This window comes from Schistocerca americana, chromosome 5 (assembly GCF_021461395.2).
Source record: "Schistocerca americana isolate TAMUIC-IGC-003095 chromosome 5, iqSchAmer2.1, whole genome shotgun sequence".
NCBI lineage: Eukaryota > Metazoa > Arthropoda > Insecta > Orthoptera > Acrididae > Schistocerca > Schistocerca americana.
The window spans coordinates 516,573,993-516,600,518 of NC_060123.1; positions in this window are offsets into that span (position 1 = coordinate 516,573,993).

The following is a 26,526-nucleotide window of genomic DNA, read 5'->3' on the forward strand; positions in this document are numbered from 1 at the left end:
GTTCTTTCTTCGACTGTTTGGAATTGTCCATTTTTTCATTAAGTTGTAGCAATACTGACATAATTTGATCCAAGCCAAAATTAGCGACTCTTTTCTCTGAGATCTGTGGTGGTGTATCTGAATTTGTCACGTTTTGTGTAACGATTTGGTCATTTTCTGATTCTTGAAAAGCTTCGCCAATTGGATGTGCACTGTTGGTCACTACCTCGGAATCAAATAAATCTGACGTATTTTGTCTACATTGTTCATCTTCGTGAGAAAAATTTATCTGTTCACTATGCAAATTTTGCAAACCAGGTGTGTCAAATTGAGCAGCGTTCATTGTATCGGAACGTGCCGCGTCATCAATTGTTACATTTACTCTGGACATAATTGCATTTGTTCGCTCATCATTAGCATTAAAATCATTACTAGTGATCGGTATGCAGTGATTGTCTGTAAATGGAGGATTATCGCCATTACACTGAGTGTCGCAAGTATTATCGGTCAAATTAATCGAGTCGGCAATTTCACTCATTGCACATCGCGATGTACTGTTAAGAGTTTATCGCGGCATTTTTTCACAAATCAAAATCAAGCACAAATGAAACAAAGACAAAACGAAATGAAACAAACAATTACAGCAAAGAGCAATAAATTGCCGATGATCTGTGAAAGAAAGAGTGACAAATTAGTAAATACGTTGCGCCAGATGCAAACTACATTTAAGTAAATAAGAGCAGATATATGACTACTTCTCAGAGATTCACAAAGGAAATCCGATCCTGGCCGGTTGTCGCCAAGTGTAACCTCCCCACACGAAATATTTTGAATATTATTTGGTTAATGATTCTAATTTTTGTGTAACCTCACAAAAAAACTTAATTAATAATAATAATATGATTCTATTTTTTGTGTAACCTCTGAACAAAATTGGTTCCCATTTAATGTACCCACAAAATTCTTTTCTCATTTAATATAAGCTCGAAACAGAAGAATTCCTAAATCTCGTAATAAAAAATAAATTCAGTAACGCGGTAAAATTTGGACGACAGCAGTGCTGCGTCATGGCCCTGTAAGATCATTCTGAATAAAACGCAAAAATTGTCACCTCGATAAAGTCGGCAACTATCTGCTCTTACAATAGCTCTTTTCCGGCACAGCTCTGTGCAATGCTGGCCTATACATTTGTTATTTATGAAAGGAAGCAAATGATTTTTCTTTTGCAATAATCGGAATGGCATTAAAAAAAATGAAATTGTTTAAATTGAAATGAACGCTTGTTAGAAATTAGACAAAGATTATTATTAGGACATTTTTAAAAGATTTACATGTGAGTTTACACAATATTACTAGATATGCACGAGGCTGCTTTTTTTTTTACCTTATACAATAATAGTCAGGCTTCGGCATCGCTGCACCGCGACCGGCCCAGCCAACATGATATAAAAGACAGGACTGACAAGCGCAGACACACGACTGCTCGCTAGCAACAACTTACTGCTACTCCTGTACAGTTCGTACTGCAGTCAACACCGCTCTTTGGTCTCAGATTCTCTTATAGCTTACATATCGCAGGCAGCACATACCTCTTACAAGGTTGAAGCCGACCTCGGGGAAGGAAAGTTTGGATTTCGAAGAATTATTGGAACACGTGTGGCAATACTGACCCTACGACTTATCTTAGAAGATAGATTAAGGAAAGGCAAACCTACGTTTCTAGCATTTGTAGACTTAGGGAAAGCTTTTGACAATGTTGACTGGAATACTCTGTTTCAAATTCTGAAGGTGGCAGGGGTAAAATACAAGGAGCGAAAGGCTATTTACAGAAACTAGATGGCAGTTATACGAGTCGAGGGACATGAAAGGGAAGCAGTGGTTGGGAAGGGAGTGAGACAGGGTTGTAGCCTCTGCCCGATGTTATTGAATCTGTATATTGAACAAGCAGTAAAGGAAACAAAAAAAAAATGCAGAGTAGGTATTAAAATCCATGGAGAAGAAATAAAAACTTTAAGGTTCGCCGATGACATTGTAATTCTGTCAGAGACAGCAAAGGACCTGGAAGAGCAGTTGAACGTAATGGACAGTGTCTTGAAAGGAGGATACAAGATGAACGTCGACAAAAGCAAAACGACGATAATGGAATTTAGTCGAATCAAAGCGGGCAATACTGAGGGAACTAGATTAGGAAATGAGACACTTAATGTAGTAAAGGAGTTTTGCTATTTGGGGAGCAAAATAACTGAAGATGGTCGAAGTACAGAGGATATAAAATGTAGACTGGCAATGGCAAGGAAAGCGTTTCTGAAGAAGAGAAATTAGTTAACATCGAGTATAGATTTATGCGCCAGGAAGTCGTTTCTGAAAGTATTTGTATGGAGTGTAGCAATGTATGGAAGTGAAACATGGACGATAAATAGTTTGGACAAGAAGAGATGGCTTAAATGGCTCTGAGCACTATGCGACTTAACTTCTGAGGTCATCGGTCGCCTAGAACTTGGAACTAATTAAACCTAACTTACGTAAGGACATCACACACATCCATGCCCGAGGCAGGATTCGAACCTGCGACCGTAGCGGTCACTCGGCTCCAGACTGTAGCGCCTAGAACCGCACGGCCACACCGGCCAGCGGACAAGAAGAGAACAGAAGCTTTCGAAATGTGGTGCTACAGAAGAAAGCTGAAGATTAGATGGATATATCACATAATTAATGAGGAGGTATTGAATAGCATTGGGGAGAAGAGGAGTTTGTGGCACAACTTGACTAGAAGAAGGGATCGGTTGGTAGAACATGTTCTGAGGCATCAAGGGATCACCAATTTAGTATTGGAGGACAGAGTGGAGGGTAAAAATGGTAGAGGGAGACCAAGAGATGACTACACTAACAGCTTCAGAAGGATGTAGGTTGCAGTAGATACTGGGAGATGAAGAAGCTTGTACATGATAGAGTAGCATGGAGAGCTGCATCAAACCAGTCTCAGGACTGAAGACCACAACAACGACAACATGGTAAGAAAATATCCAGTTCAGATGTTCTGCACTATCGCTGGTAAGATTAACTACAATAAAATAGCTGGCAATAAACATATGGAGCAAGCTAAAGCGTACGTCGTGTTCGGATTCATTTGGAGGAATCTTAAAAATATGTACTTCATCATCCACGAAATAATTGGGCACCAAAACATCTATTAGACCGGTCGTTCCTAAGAGTACTTGGTCGTCGGCCTGACACCCTTCCCAGGTTGGATTAATAAAAGGGCTGTGCTTTCCTTGTCATAGGATCACGAGAATATTGCCGGACGATTAATAACAACGACAGAGGCGTTGTAAAACATCGAGACGTACTTCGTTTGGTGTATGTGTGTGTCAACCATACTGCAGTGCAGGCAGTACGAATGGTTTACCAGTGTTACGTTGCGGTGACGCAGTAGTGTTGGGATTAGATAATTTACAATCACGTATGGTGCTGAACGTGTCTGCGAGCTGATGGATTTGCCCATACCGTTTTCCAGTGAAAGTCTTCATGTACACTAGATTACATCGAGTCTTCTTCTTAATGTTTCTGACTATTGTGTTTGTAGTCTTTCATTAGGAATCTTGTCTAATACGTACGCTATGGGTTGTGAGTTTCAAGAAACAGTTGTTGGTACCAGTTTTTAACCTAAATTGCTACTACGATAAACATATTCAGTTTTTAGCAAATAGAGTGACTTGCTGACAGTTTAGTAGATAGTAGATTCTTCGGGAAAATGGTTGATAATTTGTCTCAAAATCAGTCAAACCCAGGTCATCTTCTTCGACTCCTGGCTATAAGAAACAACATACCTTACCAAATCAACCAACCTATGTACTTTTTTTATTTGTACTATATAATTTCTATTGATGGGTATGAATTGTGCAACATACCGTATTTCGATAGGGCCATGTGCTTACCTTTGAATGATATTCTTCTATGTCCTCGAACTATTCGCTATCAGAACACCTTTTACTTTTTCCACCATTTCTTTTGAATTAACGTCACTTTGATCTTGTATGTTTTTCCCTAGTTTCACACCCATCACTTCCATTTCAACCATTCGGCAAAGGGACGTACTTTCATTGAACCACAAGAGCCCCGTGATATCTTGTAAAAACGTTCATTTTGCCCGGGAGATTTTACGATGTCTTGGGTTTTCTTATGTTTATGGGAACGGCATTGATGGTGGTGGTGAACAGTCATGTCATCTTGGTATGTAGGTGGTGAGTTCTAAAGAGATGAGGAACAGTAACGTTGATAAAGGGCAACCCTGCCTGACAAAATGCTGCATTGGAAATGATTCCGTGAGACGTCCATTTATTTGCACTTTGGACACCATTTGGAAGCGGTACATCTATTGTGCTTGCGGAAATCCGAGATGCTGCAACACACTCCTTATATACTTATGGTCCACTTTATCAAAGTCTTTGTCTAAATCAATGCTGCCAACATGAGAAGGCTGCGTCTCATCTGCGATGGTTTTTCTTTGTAGCTTATACGTCTGTTCCGACCCAGGATAACGGCAAGGATTTCCTTTAATCTTACCGCTATGACGCGAGATATAATTTCCGAGTCCACGCATTATAAGGTTATTGGCCTGAAGTTTGGTTAGGATGTCTGGTCTAGTATTATATATTTTGCGGGTTTCTGTATGCGTCGAATATGTGTACATTGTTTTGGATCTTTGTAGTCATGTCCAAGAAATTGATCTATCTTTCTCTTTTTCTATCATAAAGTTTATCTAATCACAAATAGAATGTATGTATGCAAGTAACCAATTTTACTCTCGATTCATTATCAGACACAGAATGTCATCCATATATTTAATCCATATATTTAATAAAGAACATGATGTTCTACCTATCTAACACCATTTTGTTAAATGACTGATTCTACACGGTTAATAAATATTTTTCCTTGGTTCTAGACACCGGGGATCCCACTGGTAATACTTCAGTATGTAAATAGAATTTATTATTGATCTGGAAATAGTTCAGTTCTGTTATTAGTACCAGCAGCTTGACTGTTTCTTTGATGTATTCATGTGTCTTTTAAGATTTTCTTCTATGTAGTTCATTGTTTCTGTTGTCGATGCATTACAATACAAGTTGTCTACATTATACACTATGTGGTCAAAAGTACCCGGACGCCCTCAAAAACGTAAGTTTTTCATATTAGGTGCATTATGCTGCCACCTGCTGCCAGGTACTCCACATCAGCGACCTCACTAGTCATTAGACATCGTTAGAGAGCAGAATGGGGTGCTCCGCGGAACTCACGGACTTTAGATCGTGGTCAGGTGATTGGTTGTCACTTGTGTCATACGTCTGTACGCGAGATTTCCACACTCCTAAACATCCCTAGGTCCAGTGTTTCCGATGTGACAGTGAAGTGGAAACGTGAAGAAACACGTACAGCACAAAAGCGTACAGGTCGACCTCGTCTGTTGACTGACAAAGACAGCCGACAGCTGAAGAGGGTCGTAATGTGTAATAGGTAGACATTTATCCAGATCATCACACAGGAATTCCAAATTGCATCAGCATCCACTGCAAGTACTATGATAGTAAGCGGTAGGTGAGAAAAATAGGATTTCAAGGTCGAGGGGCTGCTCAAAAGCCACACATCACGCCGGTAAATGCCAAATGACGCCTCGTTTGGTGTAAGGAGCGCAAACATTGGACGGTTGAACAGTGGGAAAACGTTGTGTGGTGTGACGAATCACGGTAAACAGTGTGGCGAACCGATGGCAGGGTGCGAGTATGGCGAATCCACGGTGAACGTCATCTGCCAGCGTGTGCTGTTATGGTGTGGTCGTGTTTTTCATGGAGGGGGATTCCACCCCTTGTTGTTTTGCGTGACACTATCACAGCACAAGCCTACATTGATGTTTCAAGCACCTTTTTTCTTCCCACTGTTGAAGAGCAATTCGGGGATGGCGATTGCATCTTTCAACACGGTTGAGCACCTGTTCATAATGCACGGCCTGTGGCGGAGTGGTTACACGACAATAACCTCCTTGTAATGGACTGGCCTGCGCAGAATCCTGACCTGAATCCTACAGAACACCTTTGGGATGTTTTGGAACGCCGACTTCGTGCCAGGCCTCACCGACCGACATCGATACCTCTCCTCATTGCAGCACTCCGTGAAGAATGGGCTGTCATTCCCCAAGAAACCTTCCAGCACCTGACTGAACGTATGCCTGCGAGCGTGGAAGCTGTCATCAAGGCTATCGGTGGGCCAACCCCGTACTGAATTCCCATACTCCACAATGACTACAGAATATATTTTATAAACAAAAGCGAAATGCGTCTGGTGAAAAATATTCTTTAGTTGCAGTAATCATACGATGGGAAACCTAACAAATGACTATAACAGCTGCTGCGGAAGATGGCAATACGAGCAAATATTAAATTTTACCTACCTTTCGATCAATGCTTTCGATGATTTATTATTATTATTTATTTATTTATTTATTTATTATTATTATTTGTAAGCAACAGGTTGACTTGTGATTTTGATTGATATATTAATTTATTCACTAATTGTTCACTTCCATAGTGAAACATCTATCACCAAGAAACACCACACTTCAAATGTTCTCCGAGAGCTTCTGTTAGCCCTCAGAGTCACACACTGTATGTCTTGAAACACTGTATGTCTCAACAAAAAACATTGCCATTCAGGGGTGTGGCTAATATATAAAGGCAGTGAAATACAGGGTGATTCAAAAAGAATACCACAACTTTAAAAATGTGTATTTAATGAAAGAAACATAATATAACCTTCTGTTATACATCATTACAAAGAGTATTTAAAAAGGTTTTTTTTCACTCAAAAACAAGTTCAGAGATGTTCAATATGGCCCCCTCCAGACACACAAGCAATATCAACCCCATACTCCAACTCGTTCCACACTCTCTGTAGCATATCAGGCGTAACAGTTTGGATAGCTGCTGTTATTTCTCGTTTCAAATCATCAATGGTGGCTGGGAGAGGTGGGCGAAACACCATATCCTTAACATACCCCCATAAGAAAAAATCGCAGGAGGTAAGATCAGGGCTTCTTGGAGGCCAGTGATGAAGTGCTCTGTCACGGGCTGCCTGGCGGCCGATCCATCGCCTCGGATAGTTGACGTTCAGGTAGTTATGGACAGATAAGTGCCAATGTGGTGGCGCTCCATCCTGCTTCTTGTTCGAGCTGAGGGAACAGCCAATTCTCTAACATCTCCAGATACTGTAGTCCAGTTACAGTAGCACCTTCGAAGAAAAAGGGACCAAAAACTTTATTGGCTGAAATGGCACAGAAAACGTTCACCTTAGGCGAGTCACGTTCATACTGAGTTGTTTCCCGCGGATTCTCAGTGCCCCATATACAGACATTGTGACGGTTGACTTTCCCGTTAGTGTGGAAAGTTGCTTCATCACTAAACACAATCTTTGAAACGAAAGATTCATCTGTTTCCATTTGAGCAAGGATAAAATCACAGAAATCGATTCTTTTAATCTTATCAGCTGCAGACAGTGCTTGAACCAATTTCAGACGATAAGGTTTCATAACTAACCTTTTTCGTAGGACTCTCCATACAGTTGATTGTGGAATTTGCAGCTCTCTGCTAGCTCTGCGAGTCGATTTTCCTTGGCTGCGAACAAATGCTTGCTGGATGCGTCCTACATTTTCATCACTCGTTCTCGGCCGTCCAGAACTTTTCCCTTTTCACGAACACCCATTCTCTGTAAACTGTTTATACCAACGTTTAATACACCACCTATCAGGAGGTTTAACACCATACTTCGTTCGAAATGCACGCTGAACAACTGTCGTCGATTCACTTCTGCCGTACTCAATAACACAAAAAGCTTTCTGTTGAGCGGTCGCCATCTTAGCATCAACTGACGCTGACGCCTAGTCAACAGCGCCTCAAGCGAACAAATGTACAACTAAATGAAACTTTATAGCTCCCTTAATTCGCCGACAGATAGTGCTTAGCTCTGCCTTTTGTCGTTGCAAAGTTTTAAATTCCTAAAGTTGTGGTATTCTTTTTGAATCACCCTGTACAAAGATTTATTTGAGTTGACTAGAACTGAGACATTTTGTTTCAAGTTTTTTGCATACTCGTAATAATAGTAAAAGTAGCATAAATAAATTTTATACAGGAGAAGTAATTATTTGAAATATATATAATTTTATGTTGTACTGAGGGAAAATAAATAACAAACATTAATAGCTATTTATGCATATGACATTATTGCGCACAGAATTCTATTTGTGCAAATAATAAATCTGCAAATTTATGTTAAGTTCCTATGGGACTGGACTGCTGAAATCATCGGTGCTGAGGCTTAAACACTACTTAAACTAACTTATGCTAAGGACAACACACACACACACACACACACACACACACACACACACATACACACCCATACCCGGGGGAGGACTCTTACCTCCGACGGGGGTACCCGCACAAACTGTGGCCACGCGCCCAGAGCGTGCGGCTACCCCGCACGGCGTGTGCAAATTATACATTACTGGCCATTAAAATTGCTACACCAAGAAGAAATGCAGATGATAAATGGGTCTTCAATGGACAAATATATTATACTAGAACTGACATGTTATTACATTTACACGCAATTTGGGTGCATAGATCCTGAGAAATCAGTACCCAGAACAACCACCTCTGGCCGTAATAACGGCCTTGATACGCCTGGGCATTGAGTCAAACAGAGCTTGGATGGCGTGTTCAGGTACAGCTGCCCATGCAGCTTCAACACGACACCACAGTTCATCAAGAGTAGTGACTGGCGTATTGTGACGAGCCAGTTGCTCGGCCACCATTGACCAGACGTTTTCAGTTGGTGAGAGATCTGGAGAATGTACTGGCCAGGACAGCAGTCGAACATTTTTTGTATCAAGAAGGCTCGTACAGGACCTGCAACATGCGGTCGTGCATTATCCTGCTGAAATGTAGGGTTTCCCAGGGATCGAATGAAGGGTAGAGCCATGGATCATAACAGATCTGAAATGTAGCGTTCACTGTTCAATGTGCCATCACTGCGAACGAAAGGTGACCATTACGAGGTGCATTCAAGTTCTAAGGCCTCCGATTTTTTTTCTAATTAACTACTCACCCAAAATCGATGAAACTGGCGTTACTTCTCGACGTAATCGCCCTGCAGACGTACACATTTTTCACAACGCTGACGCCATCATTCCATGGCAGCGGCGAAGGCATCTTTAGGAGTCTGTTTTGACCACTGGAAAATCGCTGAGGCAATAGCAGCACGGCTGGTGAATGTGCGGCCACGGAGAATGTCTTTCATTGTTGGAAAAAGCCAAAAGTCACTAGGAGCCAGGTCAGGTGAGTAGGGAGCATGAGGAATCACTTCAAAGTTGTTATCACGAAGAAACTGTTGCGTAACGTTAGCTGGATGTGCGGGTGCATTGTCTTGGAGAAACAGCACACGCGCAGCCCTTCCCGGACGTTTTTGTTGCAGTGCAGGAAGGAATTTGTTCTTCAAAACATTTTCGTAGGATGCAACTCTTACCGTAGTGTCCTTTGGAACGCAATGGGTAAGGATTACGTGCTCGCTGTCCCAGAACATGGACACCATCATTTTTTCAGCACTGGCGGTTACCCGAAATTTTTTTGGTGGCGGTGAATCTGTGTGCTTCCATTGAGCTGACTGGCGCTTTGTTTCTGGATTGAAAAATGGCATCCACATCTCATCCATTGTCACAACCGACGGATAGAAAGTCCCATTCATGCTGTCGTTGCGTGTCAACATTGCTTGGCAACATGCCACACGGGCAGCCATATGGTCGTCCGTCAGCATTCGTGGCACCCACCTGGATGACACTTTTCGCATTTTCAGGTCATCATGCAGGATTGTGTGCACAGAACCCACAGAAATGCCAACTCTGGAGGCGATCTGTTCAACAGTCATTTGGCGATCCCCCAAAACCAATCTCTCCACTTTCTCGATCATGTCGTCAGACCGGCTTGTGCGAGCTGAGGTTGTTTCGGTTTGTTGTCACACGCTGTTCTGCCTTCGTTAAACTGTCGCACCCACGAACGCACTTTCGACACATCCATAACTCCATCACCACATGTCTCCTTCAACTGTCGATAAATTTCAATTGGTTTCACACCACGCAAATTCAGAAAACGAAAGATTGCACGCTGTTCAAGTAAGGAAAAGGTCGCCATTTTAAGTATTTAAAACAGTTCCCATTCTCGCCGCTGGCGGTAAAATTCCATCTGCCGTACGGTGCTGCCATCTCTGGGACGTATTGACAATGAACGCGGCCTCATTTTAAAACAATGCGCATGTTTCTATCTCTTTCCAGTCCGGAGAAAAAAAATCGGAGGCCTTAGAACTTGAATGTACCTCGTAGTGTAGCCAATGGCACCCCATACCACCACGCGGCGTGATACGCCAGTATGGCGATGACGAATACACGCTTCCAATGTGCGTTCACCGCGATGACGCCAAACACGGATGCGACGATCATGATGCTGTAAACAGAACCTGGATTCATCCGAAAAAAATGACGTTTTGCCACTCGTGCACCCAGGTTCGTCGTTGAGTACGCCATCGCAGGCGATCCTGTCTGTGATGCAGCGTCAAGGGTAACCGCAGCCATGGTGTCCGAGCTGATAGTCCATGCTGCTGCAAACGTCGACGAAATGTTCGTACAGATGGTTGTTGTCTTGCAAACGTCCCTCTGTTGACTCAGGGATCGAGACGTGGCTGCACGATCCGTTACAGCTATGCGGATAAGATGCCTGTCATCTCGACTGCTAGTGATACGAGGCCGTTGGGATTATGCACGGCGTTCTGTATTACCCTCCTGAATCCACCGATTCCATATTCTGCTAACAGTCACTGGATCTCGACGAACGCGAGTAGCAATGTCGCGATACGATAAATCGCAATTGCGATAGGCTACAATCCGACATTTATTAAAGTCGGAAACGTGATGGTACGCGTTTCTCCTCCTTACACGAGGCATCACAAACAACTTTTCACCAGGCAACGCCGGTCAACTGCTGTTTGAGTATGAGAAATCGGTTGGAATCTTACCTCATGTCAGCATGCTGTAGGTGTCGCCACCGGCGCCCACCTCGTGTGAATGCTCTGAAAAGCTAATCATTTGCATGTCAGAGCATCTTCTTCCTGTCGGTTAAATGTCGGGTCTGTAGCACGTCATCTTCGTGGTGTAGCAGTTTTAATGGCCAGTAGTGTATTTTAAAAGTAAATTCATAGTGATTTGTCTGAATCATAGTACCGTGGATACGTTTCCTTTCTTCAGTCCACTTTGTCCCTGGTCTGGTGGTGACTTCACTCCCTGGTAGTGCTTACCAATTGCTAATTTTTGGTCTGTGTAAGTTTCTGTAATCTTTTCTATGTGCCTTTTCTGTATCCTTTTTGACGTGCTGGATGCATGGTGCGGTTTTGAGTTATTCGATGTACGTCACTATTTGGTGGGGGAGTCTTGTTGATGGAAACCAGAGTATATGCTCATAAAATTTGATTCTTTTTTTTCCATCGTCTACTGCGAGATTCGATAATTCTTCTGTTTTTTCAGAATTGTAGCCTGTTTTCGCTTCTGCTCTTTTGGGACCGAGTTTGTTTCTTACAATTTTACTTTGTTCTTTTAGGATATCTTCGAGATAATCTTTACTGTGGAGTGTACGCGTTTCGCTAGCGTAAAAGATTTCAAATTTGATAACTGAATTACGATGCCTGATTTTCGTATGTATGGACTTACATTTTATTACTGAAGATATTAATTTTACGCTAAGCTCTCCTAAGTTTTCGGATCAGTTCTTTCTGTGCCATTTGCTTTCTTTCCGTAGATTCAACGATTTCGCCTACGTAGCTGAAGTATGAAACTCTGTCGATATGTCCGTATTTTCTGATCAGTTTTTGATTGGGATGTTTAGAGCAGATGTACATGGTCTTTTTGGAAGGATTTTTAGAGGTCAACTCTTCTAGCTCATTGCTTGAGAATTTCTATCGGTTTAATTGCTGTCGTCTGCCGTTATTGCCAGATCATCTACTACAGCTAAGCGTAGGGTGACCAGGCGTCCGGATTAATCCGGACATGTCCTCCTTTTTAGCTCTTTGTCCGGGGTCCGGGCGGATTTTTACAGTGTCCGGCTTTTTCGCAAACTTGAGCGTAATACAGTTAAATTTACAATTCGTCCCGTTCTGTTGCTCTTTTCTTAAATACTTTAACTATTGGCACAGCCTTCGTGATACACACGAAGGCGGTGTTAGTAGGTGGCACCGATGTTATCGTTGATCGACTATAAGCGAATGCAAATATCGATTGTTTAAAATTTTCTTTTCGTATCTTCGCTTTGTTTTGGCTAGGTTTCCTGTAGTGGATGTGTGATTTGTGAGTGTAATTTTTAACGAGTGAGTTACGTAAAATATTTGGCTGTGCCTAAGCGAAAGTGTACATTTTCTGATGTCCTTTCCTACAAATATCCGGCTTTCAAGAAAGGGAGAAATGAATTTGAAGCAGAATGTAAGATATGTGGAGCTGGAATGTACGTCTCAGTGGCCAATAAAGGTAAGAAATAACTCGACAGATTAAATGTCATGGTTTTATTTCATTGTTTCATAGTCATTCAATTTATTTATATTCGGAAGGCTGAAGTGCAGTTTACATGTCGTCAGCTGTTGCTTGAATTGTAGATGTTGGTAGCGGTGCGTCGAATGAAGGGAGGTGAATGGTCTTAACGTTTCTTGCTTTGTAAACAGCTCCATATTGTTGACATAACAGGAGAAAAGCAGTAGAAATGTAAAGCCTTTGAAACTGAAGATGCAAAATGTTTTGATCAGTTCTTCAATTTCAGGCAGTTTCTAAAAAGGAATAATGATGATCCAGAATATAGGACTTTATCTTGTAGTGAAAAATGGGCAAAGTTTTTTTTTGTGGCAGTAAGTCAGTTGACTGTCACTCGGAGTTGGTGAAGATTGCAGAATACTTTTTCTGTATTTCGGGGCATAATGCTAACGCCGAAAGGATATTTTCTCTAATTACCACACAGTGGACTGATGAGAGGAATAGGTTAAACCTTGAATCAGTGAAAGGTCTGTTGGTGGTCCAATATAATTTAAAAGAATTTTCATGTGTGTCATTTTACAATTATCTGTTAAGTAAGCCTAAACTTCTGCAAAAAATTGGTTCCTCCCAGAAGTATCAATAATTGTTAAGGAATATATGTATGTTATGTCTACAAATAATAAACTCATTTATTAAAATTGAACGTATGTATGAAGGGGAAATAATGCAGATGAGGATACCACCCATCAATTTTAGACAAGTCACATGAAAGTAGCCAAGGAGTGGCGTTTATGCAGCCGTCTTTGTCAAAACTACGCGTAAATATAAAAACAATTGATCCTACAATGTCACCACAATCAATGTTTTTAATTTAAAATAAAAAAAAATATTGCTCTGGGAATCACCACCCGACCACCAGTAACAATTAAATACCAGTTTTACCCGTAATTCCCGGCAGTCACGTGACTTGTCCAGATCTGACGGGTGGTATCCTCATCTGGAGTGGACCCGTTTGATGTGTCCTCTTTTTTCTTCCTTTGTCCACCGTTTTGAAGCTGCTTGTTCTCCTTTTTAAACAATTGCATTTGGTCACCCCAGCTAAGCAAGAACTTTGTACATCATTTTTAGATTTTCAAAGTCGTATGGTTATCGAATAGTTTTGTTTTTTGAGTTATTTTGCCCACTCTCAGATGACATTGGCCAAAACCAGATTAAAAGACTCACGGTCGCCCTGCCAAACAGAGTGTTTGATCAGGAACGGTTCTGACACCTCACCCACGAGTATTTCTTTGGAGAGTGTACTGGTGAGTGTTTGATGATATTAAAGTTTTCGGGTCGAGCTCTTGACCTTAGAAGATGAAAAAAAAAAGAAAAGGATTTGCGGATCGATTGAATCATACGTATTTCTGGAATCCACAACGGAGCATATGATCATGCCGTTCCTGAGCTCTTTGTAATTTAATGTTGTTTTCGAAGTCAGTATTTGTTCTATACAGTTACGACCAGTGAGGAAGCCGGTTTGGTGTTCGCCAGTTTGATGAGAGAATTACTACTAAATGGGGTAGCGGCGCGGTCTGAGGCTTCTTGTTACGGTCCGAGCGGCTGCCCCCGTCGGGGGTTCGAGTCCTCCCTCGATCATAGGCGTGTGTGTTGTCCTTAGCGTAAGTTAGTTCGAGATAGATTAAGTAGTGTGTATGCTTAAGGACCGATGACCTGAGGAGTTTGGTTCCATAAGGTCTTACCAGAAATTTCCAATTTTACTCCTAAACTTTTTGTTGGACGCATGCTGACAGAACTTTGTATGCAACTAGCAGAAACGATTTCCTCGATAGTTATTTAAATTCATTTAGTTGCTTTTTTTTTGCAGTTGGTAAATTACGGAGTATTCTCAGTCTTACGGACATTTTTCTGTTTTTCAAACCTCTTTCACGATTTGTGTCAGTTCTGTGAGGAAATTTGTTTCAAATTTTTCAGCCGTTCAGTAGTGATAGCATCTTCTCCCAAAGTTCTGTTATTTTTGAGATTGAGGATATGCCCATGAGTCTTTTCTTTCGAAGGAGGTAGAGATTCGGTGTGGGTGAAAGTGGAGATTTCCTTAGGAAATCTTAATTGTGCTTCGGGACATTTCAGGAATTCAAAATAATTTCTTTTCAGTTTCCGACGGTTTTCCTCCTTGATCAGAGCTAGCTTTTCCTCTGATTTTCTGAAACGTAAATTTTGAGGGGTATGTCTTCGGATTAATCCTGCAAAAGTCCTGTAGATATCTTGCGTGTTGTAGTTGCGAAAATGGTCTTCGATGGAGTATACTTGTTCCTTCATGTATTTCCTCTTGGTTTGTTTGTTTTCGTCACTAGTTTCCCGATTTCATAGATGTATTGCTTACTTTGTGATGTTTCCTTACTGTTATACTTAAGGAACACTTGTTTTCGTTCTGCCAGCATAACTGTACACGAGCTCCTCCTCCAGGCCGTGAAGGTCCAAGGGATGTGTACGGACGTCGTGTCATCCTCTGCCCTTGCAGGGTCATACGGATGCGGTATTTAGGGGCATGTGGTCAGCACGCCGCTCCCCCGACAACTTGGCGCCTTCCCAGACCGCGAAGCTGCTACTAGTCAGTAACGTGGCTCCTTAAATGGCTTCACGAGCTGAGAGCACCCCGTAACAGGTCTCCTTACAAGGAAAACTCCTTGTAGTACCGGGAATCAAACCCGTGCCCCGTATCTGTGCCGACCACTCAACTACAGAGGTGGACTAATAGTCTGTACAGCCCGTACGGAAGTGTAACAGAAATGCTCGGGAAAGTGAAATTTTTCGAAGAAAGATAATGTAACTGTAATGTTCCTTAATGTACATTAGTTCGCTTCATTGGGTATCAGTCTCCTCATTTAAGTTGTGCTTCATTATTTACAACTTGATTATATCATCCAGGTACCGAAAATTCAGGCGAATCACTTTGTATTTATTTTGCATCATCATCAGCATCACATGCAGTTTTGGTTTAGGCATCCTTGCCTGTTCCAGTTTCAAGTGGAACGCAGCTGATCTTTCCATCTCTTCTTAGGACGCTTAATACTGCTTTTCCCTTGAGGTGAATATTTGATTGTTAATAGAGATGTACGTCCTTCTGACATCTGTTGAATGTGTTCATGGCATTTCTCTCTGTACTTCTCCATTTTCTGAAGTAAGCTTTTGACACCCAGTTCGTTCCTCATTTCACTGTTTTTCATCCGATCTGAGTTTGCAACATGCTAGCGGTCTTTTAAGTCTCATCTCTGGTTCCGCAATCCTCTTCCTTTGACTGGCGCTTAGAGACCAAGTCTCTGACCCATACATTACAACGGGCACTGTCATCACATTACAACATTTTAGTACTGTCTCTTACTCAACTTTTCTGAGGAGAAAGCGATTTATGGTAGCTACCAACTGTCGGAATTTTTGCAATTTGTATTCTTGATCACCGTTTGTGGGGTATATCATACCTCACATCCCACGTATTTAAATGTATTTACTTGTTCTAGCGGCTTCTCATGAATTATCATTTTAGTTTTTAAATGATCCTTACCTGTGATGTCATTATCTTTGTTTTACCTTTAGATATTGTCATATTATAATGATTTGCTACTTTGAGCAAGCACCAAGCCGCTCTTAGTAATTTGTCTTCAGAAACCGCTAAGATTTTTTAATCATCTGCAAACAGGAGTGTTGGTTGGTTGGTTGGGGGAAGGAGACCAGACAGCGTGGTCATCGGTCTCATCGGATTAGGGAAGGATGGGGAAGGAAGTCGGCCGTGCCCTTTCAGAGGAACCATCCCGGCATTTGCCTGGATTGATTTAGGGAAATCACGGAAAACCTAAATCAGGATGGCCGGACGCGGGATTGAACCGTCGTCCTTCCGAATGCGAGTCCAGTGTCTAACCACTGCGCCACCTCGCTCGGTAAACAGGAGAGTATTTATAACATTATTATTAAGCTTAAAATGGTGCACTACTTTATTTTGCCATGTCTTTATGACGACGCTTATGTATTAAGTAATGTAGATGATATAGACACCCTTGTCTCACTATCTGAAACAAGTTTTTCGCAAACTGACTTCCTCTCTGTGCTTTTATTTTATTGTGTATATGCATAGTTTGAATTACACTTATTAGTTACTGCGATATACCGGTCTTTTCTAAAATTTCCCATGATTCAACTCTGTTAACTTTACCAAAAGCTTTCTCGTAGTCAATAAAGGCTATGTACGTGGCTTGATTGTATTTTTTCAGCAATATGGCATACAGGAGAAACATTGTCTAAGAAAGATCTTTCCATTCGAAACCCATTCTGTTCTTCAGGAAGAAACGTTTCCGAAAGTATCTTTGTTTCTTATTACTTTTGCTTTTATCTTGTGTGCAGAGTTCAGAAGACTAATAATTGTCACAGTTTCTGCGAGCCCTTTTCTTTAAATAATGGGATAACAACTGTTGTTTGACAGTCCTCTAGTATGTTGTTATATCTCCAACAAGCATTTACAAAATTCAGCAGTTTTATGAGTAACTATTCCGCAGCATATTTAAATAATTCCAGATTAAGGTTGTCTTCCACTGGGGATTGTTTTTAGATACTTTTTAACTCAACCTTTAATTCTTCCATTGATATTACATACTATACTTCTAAGATGGAAGATAGAACTTCCCCCGGCCGTTGTGACCGAGCGGTTCTAGGCGTTTCAGTCGGGAACCGTACGAGCCCTACGGTCGCAGGTTCGAATCCTGCCTCGGGCATCGATGTGTGCGATGTCGTTAGGTTAGTTAGGATTAAGTAGTTCTAAGTTCTAGGGGACTGATGACCTCAGATGTTAAGTCTCATAGTGCTCAGAGCCATTTGAACCATTTTGAACAGAACTTCCATTGTAAAAACTGGACGAAAAATATTCGGAAAAATCATTTATATTTGAGCTGATGAGTGAAGTAAGAAGCTGTAGTAATTATTTCCTGTAAACTTGTTATATATATGGAAATACTGTAACTGAGAGTGAAAGCTGCCAAAATCAAGTACCTAAGACGTTTAGATACTGTGATAGGGCGTGCAGGGATTTTGTAGCAAAGGATGCACGATGTTGCATCGAAATCGCAGAAGAATAGAGAAGTTTGATAAAAACACTATTTTTGTAGCTTCTGAGCTTTTTATCTTGGCGTTGTAACTTCGGTGAAATTCGTTCCTTTGCGATACTTCTGAACGTATTTGTTTGTGCGTATTTGCATGTGTGTGTGCGTTTATGTGTGTGTGTGTGTGTGTGTGTGTGTGTGTGTGTGTGTGTGTGAGTGCATGCGAGTGGTGAGTGCAGCGCCACACGGCCAGATATCGCCTCGGGCTCTTCTGTGGCGCAAGTGAGCGGACGGCGACAGCTATTTGCTCCACCGAGCAGACGAGTTCTCGTTTGACCCCGGGGAAGCCAAGTAATTTGCGAGTATAGCGTCCCCAGTGCTATATTACGAAAAGACTTAAAAAACAGTATTTATAAAGAAGAGACATTTAAAAATTGAATAATATATTTTTATCATGTAGCCGTAAAACAATAATTTCTCTGTCGAGAAATGCAAGGAAATGCAATGCAAAGAAATAATTTATGACAAAATGATCTAAAGAGACGACAAGATACGCTCTTTTGTTAATTTTTTAGTCGACTTCACTTCTTCACTTGTCTTGATGATGTACAGACGGACATCTTGCGAGTGCTGGCAAATGTAAGCATATTTGTATGAGTTAAGCATATAATATACTGATTTAATATTATTGTGCACTTTTAATTTGTAAGAGGTGATCCCGATTTCATGTCCGCCTTCCTTGAATTAACCTACATTCAAACAATTTACAGTTCAACAATCGCAGCGGCCGATGCAGCCAACGACGCCATTACGTGGCGATATTAACTTATGAAAAATTTGCGGAAGCGGAAAACTCGCCCGCTATTAACATAATAATAATTTTTCTCCACAGCCGCCCGACGTTGCAGAAAATACTTAGCTTTAAGATTCTTATTTTCAGTACCATAGCCGAGAGCCAGAGCCAGGACTCCGACTACAATACAATGGTTAACGGAGGTAAGAAAAATACTCTCGCGCGTGTGTGGGCCGCAATTGTGATTAATAACTAAAGATCTTTTGCTTTAAAGTGAGCTGACTAGCCGAGGATATTAATACGAAAAGTTTATTACATTGATCAACTTGTATGCTCATGTTTTAAGATTCAGCGAGTCTAACATTCATTAACGTGACAAATAATTTGAGATTAATATTGTTAAAAAGGAGAACGTCAGGAAAGCATTTGATTGTAAAAATCAGAATTAAATGAAATATCATTTTATTAAGGCCCACCACGTAAGTCGGCAACAATTAAAAAATAATAATAACAATAATAATATATTAAATTGCGACGGCCGACGGACGCGAGAACGTATTTGTTTGTGCGTATTTGCATGTGTGTGTGCGTTTGTGTGTGTGTGTGTGTGTGTGTGTGTGAGTGCACACGAGTGGTGAGTGCAGCCCCACACGGCCAGATATCGCCTCGGGCTCTTCTGTGGCGCAAGTGAGCGGACGGCGACAGCTATTTGCTCCACCCAGCAGACGAGTTCTCGTTTGACCCCGGGGAAGCCAAGTAATTTGCGAGGCGCGCTAATAAAGCACGTACGAGTGGGACCGATTCTGCAGTCTTAATAAACATCGGCCGGCGGTAACTGGCAGTTTAGCTAATATACCCGGAGGTCGGCACCGCCCTGTGTGCGAGCCGGGCGGGCGTCTCACCCCACGCAGGCACTGCCCTCCAATTCTCGATATTATAACATCAAAGGCAGTCCCCGTTTTAATTCCACTTTGTCTGGAAGGCAGTTTCTACACGCACAAGTGCTCGGCTAAGGCAATAAAATGGTAATTCGTGTTTGTCGTCCCTAATCAACTGAAAGGGACCGGCACAGGGAACATGTTCCAATAAAATTTTCCGAGCCATTGGAGGACAACTCTATATATATATATATAGGTCGACTGCCACCGCTGCCACCGTCGTCGTCGTTGGGCGTTATATTAGGAATCCATTTAAGGGGAAGCAGGGAGAGGGGTAGGAGAGAAAGAGGGAGTGACTGCCGGGCGGAGGGGAGGGAGGGAGATGAGGATGGGAAGAGGGTAGGCAGAGGGAGAGACAGCTACAGAAGGGCAGCGCTAGTTGGGGGAGAGGAGTGGATGGCGGAGTGGTTGGCGACCGCCGTGTGGGTGGGAGAGGAAAGGACAGGACACTGTGCCGTAAGGTAAGAGGAGGGGGGAAGGGGCAGCGGAGAGTTGAGAGAAGAGGGCGCCAGGCTTGCAGGAGTGCGGGGGCGTGGACGGCGCTCGGCCGGCCGAGCGGTGGGGGCACTGTGATGAAATTTGTTAATACAGTCAGTACAGAGGGCGAGGGCGCTGGAAATTGAAAATAAAGTCTTTGCTCTTCTGAAGGCGGGCCGGGGTCCACATGAAAGCGGCCGGCGCGAGTGGGTTAGGTAATGAAAGACAGACACGCCCGGGGAAAACAGTTGGGACAGAAGGAAAGGAAGCGGGAGTTAGTTCATTAACTGTTTCCCTCGGTGGTCGCCGCCGGCGGAAGGAAGAAGGAAAGGGGCAGCGCAGGCGAGGCGCGCCGCGGCCGGACCCTAATCCCATTACGTGCTGATCTTTCCTCCGGCCGTCACGAAATCCAAAGAAACGCCGGCGCGAAACTGAGAAAGCCGCGAGAGCGAAGAGCTGGTGCGAATTATCACAAACGCAACAAGACAGTGGTAGAAGTGTCCATTTTCAAATATTGCTCGTCTCGAACGTCTGCTCTTTGCAGCAAGACTCTCTCGCTGATCGTGCTTCGAACCACGCGTTTCAGTCGTCACACTTCGTACTGGAGGAATAAATAAGCGCACGAGACAAATTCTTTCAGTCACAAATACAAAACACATTGCTTATGGAAGATAATCCGTTCATGAATCCAGATCTAATTTCAGAATATCTGTATCGGCCTTAGTTTCCATGTGTTACTGGTCTCTCTAAACGCTTCCTTCAACCTATGTATTACAGCTTAGTACAGGGTGTTCGGAAATTCCCGTTACAAGCTTCTAGAAACTTGGAAAGGGGAGTGACTACATAATATTCAGAATAGGAACCCACGTTCGGAAACGTACAGTATCCATTCTACGTCGGTTTCAATCCAGATATTTAACTCATCCACTTCTGATTGAGGAATTGAATTCGGCGTGACGCAGTACAATTATTACGTAACATTCCAAACGAAACACAACGAATCATACATTGACCACTTGAGCGCATTTGTTTTTATTAAATACTTAAACATTACGTGTTAACAGTATACCAAAACAAAGAACCTATACGTACAGAACAGTACGATGGATTACAACAGCGGCTCGATGTGGCGACCTCCAATGTTGTTACAGAAATTGTACCTACAAGGCATGTTCTGGTACACATTCTTCATCCACCTGGTGCCTCTTCAGTTTCTAATGAATCGGCCAGAACTCGTGTCATAAGATCTTCCTCTATCTCTACATGAGTCTCGTGAATTAAATTTTGCGTACGACCCTATGAGAAGAAGTCCATAGGAGTTAAATCTGGCGATCGTGGCGGCCACACGGATGGACCACCTCAGTCTATCCATATTTCAGCCTATGATCTGTCGAGATGTTTCTGAACCGCACGTGAGGAGTGAGGCGGTGCATCTTCATGCTGACACCGCACTTCATGACGGACATTCAGTGTCACAGGTTGCCAGAACTGGTCCAATACGATTTGTAGGAAGATGAAGTATGCAGGACAAGAAGCTCTGAGACTTTTCTCTTTCCCTCTGCAGACGTGGACGCGTTACACATCCCAATTGAAATGGCCGTAGAACGGAAACGGTACGTTTCCGAAAATGGGTTTCCGTTCAAAATGTTATGTACTGACTCCACTCTATAAGTTCTAGAAGTTTCTAACGGGAACTTCCGAACACCCTTTATGTGTCTGACAAAGAGAGAACAAAAAAGTTGTGTCTGAGTACAGAAATTAATAAGAAATGAACAACACAAGATTAAAGAAAAGTGAATAAACATATCTAATAATATTTTCTTCCTCATTTTCTGCAATACTTCACCTCACATCGCAAGATCCAGCAGTAGTCGGACAACACTGCTGTACTCCAATTGTTCTGGCAACGCTTTTCCGTTTGAGAAATGTCCTGGTGGAACTCTTCTCCATGTTAGTTTATTTTTCTCACACAGAAATCATAGTCAGCTGTGTGATCCATTGGTTCCCTTTAAATCACGGACACACCAAAGAATATGTGACTTGATCCTTTTAAGCATCCTCTCGAGAGTAAACATATGTTTGTTTGTTTGTTTGTGAATTCCTAGTGGACCAAACTGCTGAGGTCATCGGTCCCGAGACTTACACACTACTTGAACTGACTTATGCTAAGAACGACAAACATACACACCCATGCCCAAGGGAGGACTCGAGCCTCCGGCGGAAGGGGCCGCGCAATCCGTTACATGGCGCCTTAAACCGTGCGGCCATTCCGGGCGGCAGTACACATATCAAACAGCATACGTCGTGGTGCCATTCTTGTCTTTGTCGCCTACCATGCACTCAAAATAAAGTTTGTAAGAGGTCCGAGCAGATGTAATTTTATGTAAGAGGTCTGAGCAGATGTAATTTCGATGTATTGCTCATGCGCTGCCTGCGATATGCAAAGTATAAGAGAATCGCTGACCAGAGAGCAGTGTTGACTGAGTAGGAACTGTGTAGCTGTAGCAGTAAGTTGTTGCTAGTCTGCGCTAGTCTGTGCTAGTCTGCGCTTGTCTGCAGTCTGCTCTGGTCTATCATGTTGGCTGGGCCGGTCGCGGTGCAGCGATGCCGGAGCCTGAGTATTATTGTATAAGGTAAAAAGCAGCCTCGCGCATATCTAGTAATGTTATGTGAACTCCCATGTAAATCTTTAAAAAATGTCCTAATAATAATCTTCGTGATATAAAGTAATTTCTAACAAACATTCATTTCAATTTAAAGAATTTACTAATTTCTTCAATCCATGATCATTCCTATTGTTGCAAAAGAAAAATCAGTTGCCTCCTTTCATAAATGACAAATCTATCGGCCAGCATTGCACAGAGCTGTGCCGGAAAATTTTTAGGTAAGAGCAGATATATTCGCCGTTTTTATTGAGGTAAGAATTTTTACATTTTTTATTCAGAATGATCTTACAGGGCCATGACGCAGCACTGCTGTCGTCCAAAATTTACCAGGTTACTGAATTTATTTTTTATTACGAGGTTTAGGAATTTTTCTGTTTCGAGCTTATATTAAATGAGAAAAGAATTTTGTGGGTACATTAAATGCGAATGCATTTCTGTACGGAGATTATAAATGGGAACCAATTTTGTTCCGAGGTTACACTAAAAAAAATTAGAATCATTAACCCAATAATATTCATTTTTATTATTTTTTGTAGGGAGGTTACAAAAGTAAATGGGAAAGAATCTTGTTCTGAGGTTACACAAAAATTAGAATCACTATCCATAATTTTTTTTTTTTTTTTTTTTTTTTTTTTTTTTTTTTGTGTGGAGGTAACACTTGGCGACAACCGGCCAGGATCGTATTTCTTTGTGAATCTCTGAGAAGTAGTCACATATCTGTTCTTATTTACTTAAATGTAGTTTGCATCTGGCGCAACGCATTTACTAACTTGTCACTCTTTCTTTCACAGATCATCGGCAATTTATTGCTCTTTGTTGTAACTGTATTTGCTCCATTTTTGTTTTGTCTTTGTTTCTTTTTGTGCTTATTTTTGGTTTGTGAAAAATGCTGCGAAAAACTGTTAACAGTACATCGTGTTGTGTAATGAGTGAAAAAGCTGACTCGATTAATTTGACTGATAATACTTGCAACACTCAGTGTAATAGCGATAGTCCTCCATTTACAGACAATCAGTGCGTACCGATCACTAATAATGACTTTAATGCTAATGATAAACAAACAAATTCAATTGTGTCCTCTGTTAATTTAACGGCAATTGATGACGCGGCACGTTCCGTTACAATGAACGCTGCCCAGTTTCACACACCTAAATGCAAAATTCACCTAGGGAACAGATAAATTTTTCTCACGAAGATGAACAATGTGGTCAGAATACGTCAGATTTATTTGATTCTGGTGTAGTGACCAACAGTGCACATCCAGTTAGCAAACCTTTTCATGAGTCAGACAATGACCAAATGGTTACACAAAACGTGACACATGCAGATACACCATCACACAGTACAGAGAATAGAGCCGCTAATTTTGGCTGGGATCAAGTTATGGCATTATTACTACAACTTAATGAAACTCTCAAACAACGGAATGAAATACTAGATAACCATTCCAAACAGTTGAATGAAAAACTAGACAGCAATTCCAAACAACTTAATGATAAACAAGACAACAATTTCAAACATCTTAATGAACAGAACAAACAACTTAGTGAACAGATTACAGCCGTTTCCGTGCAACGTCATGATACTAAAGAACAATTACGTGAGGAAATTGAGGCTTGTGCTAGGAACAGTAGTGAAGAAAGTAGATTTGTTGCACAAGAATTAAGTAGTACACGTGTAGCCACAACGAAATTACTTAGAGATGAAAGTAGTGCAGTCACTGAACAATGTTCAGAAAACGCAACACAGATACGCGACGAGTTTAAATTAATGTCAGCAGAAGTTTCACGCACTCTGGATACGGAAGTCGATAAGAAATTTGAACAACAGATCAGCCAAATTGACGAACGTATTAAAGTGACAGAAATGAAAAATGTTTCAATCGCTAACACGTCACAGCACATGCCACATTCCGAACATTTGTCACACTCACACAGCCAGTATAACTTAGGTATTTTACAGAGACTACGTGACTTAGAATCCGAACAGACACAGACAAATAGATTCTCTTGCAACCCTGAACCTGTTCAGACATACAGAGACGATAATTTTGATTTCAAGCACTTTCTATCCATGAGAAAATTTAAAGTGTTTAATAATGACAGACCTTTGGACTGGATACGACAATTTGTTTTGGTACTTTCATCAGCTTGGCCTGTAGTGCAGAAACTAGAATTGGACTGGATACAACAATTTGCTTTTGAATTTTCACCTGCATTGCCTGTAACGCAGAAACTAAAATTTATTTGTAGCGCATAATTGACCTCAGGGGATTCATTACGCTTCGATGAATATGTGCCGTAACGTGCACAGGGGCCCGAGCCGTAGTAGTGGTTTTTCATCTTTAGTTTTCTGCACTGCTGCCTTCTCTTTTACTATCCTTTATATCTATCAAAACAGCTCTTCAACTATCGATCTATCTAGGATTAAGAATGAGTAAGGAAAATCGGGTATGACGAGTTTTACCGAAAGTGACAGTTTTCATTAGACGCTCCAGAAATGACAACCACGAGAACTTTAATACCAGACAAAAATTTAATCATCAGTATGTGTAAAATTATCAGCAACAGCGAACGCATTTTGGTAACAATAGAGGTTTTTCCCCACAACAGCAACAAAACCAGCCGGGTAGCATACCTAACCAACAATGTAACGTGCAAGGTCAACCAAGCTTTAATGTTTCGCCGCCTACGCGTATAGCGTTGGCTCCACCAAATAGCAGCCGGCCGGTGTGGCCGTGCGGTCTAGGCGCTTCAGTCTGGAACCGCGAGACCGCTCCGGTCGCAGGTTCGAATCCTGCCTCGGGCATGGATGTGTGTGATGTCCTTAGGTTAGTTAGGTTTAAGTAGTTCTAAGTTCTAGGGGACTGATGACCACAGATGTTAAGTCCCATAGTGCTCAGAGCCATTTGATTTGAACCACCAAATAGCAACGCACCGCAACAGGGAAATAACTACGTACAGAAAACACATCATTTTAACTCGTACCGCAACGCGCCGTATAGGAATGACCATCATGACAGACGTAAAAGTAATGAGCACAATTTTCAGCGTACGTTTAATAACAGTCGGTCTTACCAGCAGCAGAATCAACCACAGCAACAGATTATCATGAATGAACCAGACAGTAGATATCAGCCCGAACGTAATACGTCAGGACGAAATAACAGAACAGTACAAATAGTCGAAATGCCACAGCATCCTCCCGCAAATAATAGCACGTCAGATAGAATTTCACTAGATACGGTACAGGTTGCATCTTACAGCAACGCAAGCAATACTTTTGACACGCAGAATCTTGTTTACGAAAATGTTATTAGTCTTGACGACATCCGATACACACTTTTGCATGAAAGACAGAATCACAACATATGTAGACGACATTCTTATTGCAGAAGCTAACTGGTCTGAACACAATCTGATTCTTGAACAACTGTTGCAAACTTTTCGTGTACAAGGACTCACAGTTAATCTCAGTAAATCACACTTTGGCAAAACTTCTATAAAATTTCTTGGACATGTAATTTCAGCAGAAGGCATTGCGCCTGACCCGGAAAACTTCAAGCTTTACGTGACATTACTGTTCCTACGACGAAGAAACAACTACGCAGCCTTTTGGATTTAATTAACTTTTTTCGTAAATTTATTCACTACTCTGCTTTAGACACCCCTAGATTATGCCAGTTGACGGGTAAAAACACTATTTGGTCATGGGATAGCGAAGCACATTCTGAATTTGTCAATCTGAAACAAGCTTTGTTGAATGCACCACTTTTATCGCATCCAGATCTTACCAGAAATTTTTCCATTGCCACCGACAGTTCTAACACCGCTTTAGGCGTACACATTTGTCAGGAAATTGAAGAAGATGGTTCTACAGTAATTATATCAAAAATATTATTATAATTTTTTGTGGGAAGGTTACAAGTTCACAGTATTTTTTTTTGCAATAGGGCTAAGTTTTCGCTTTTGCGATTTCA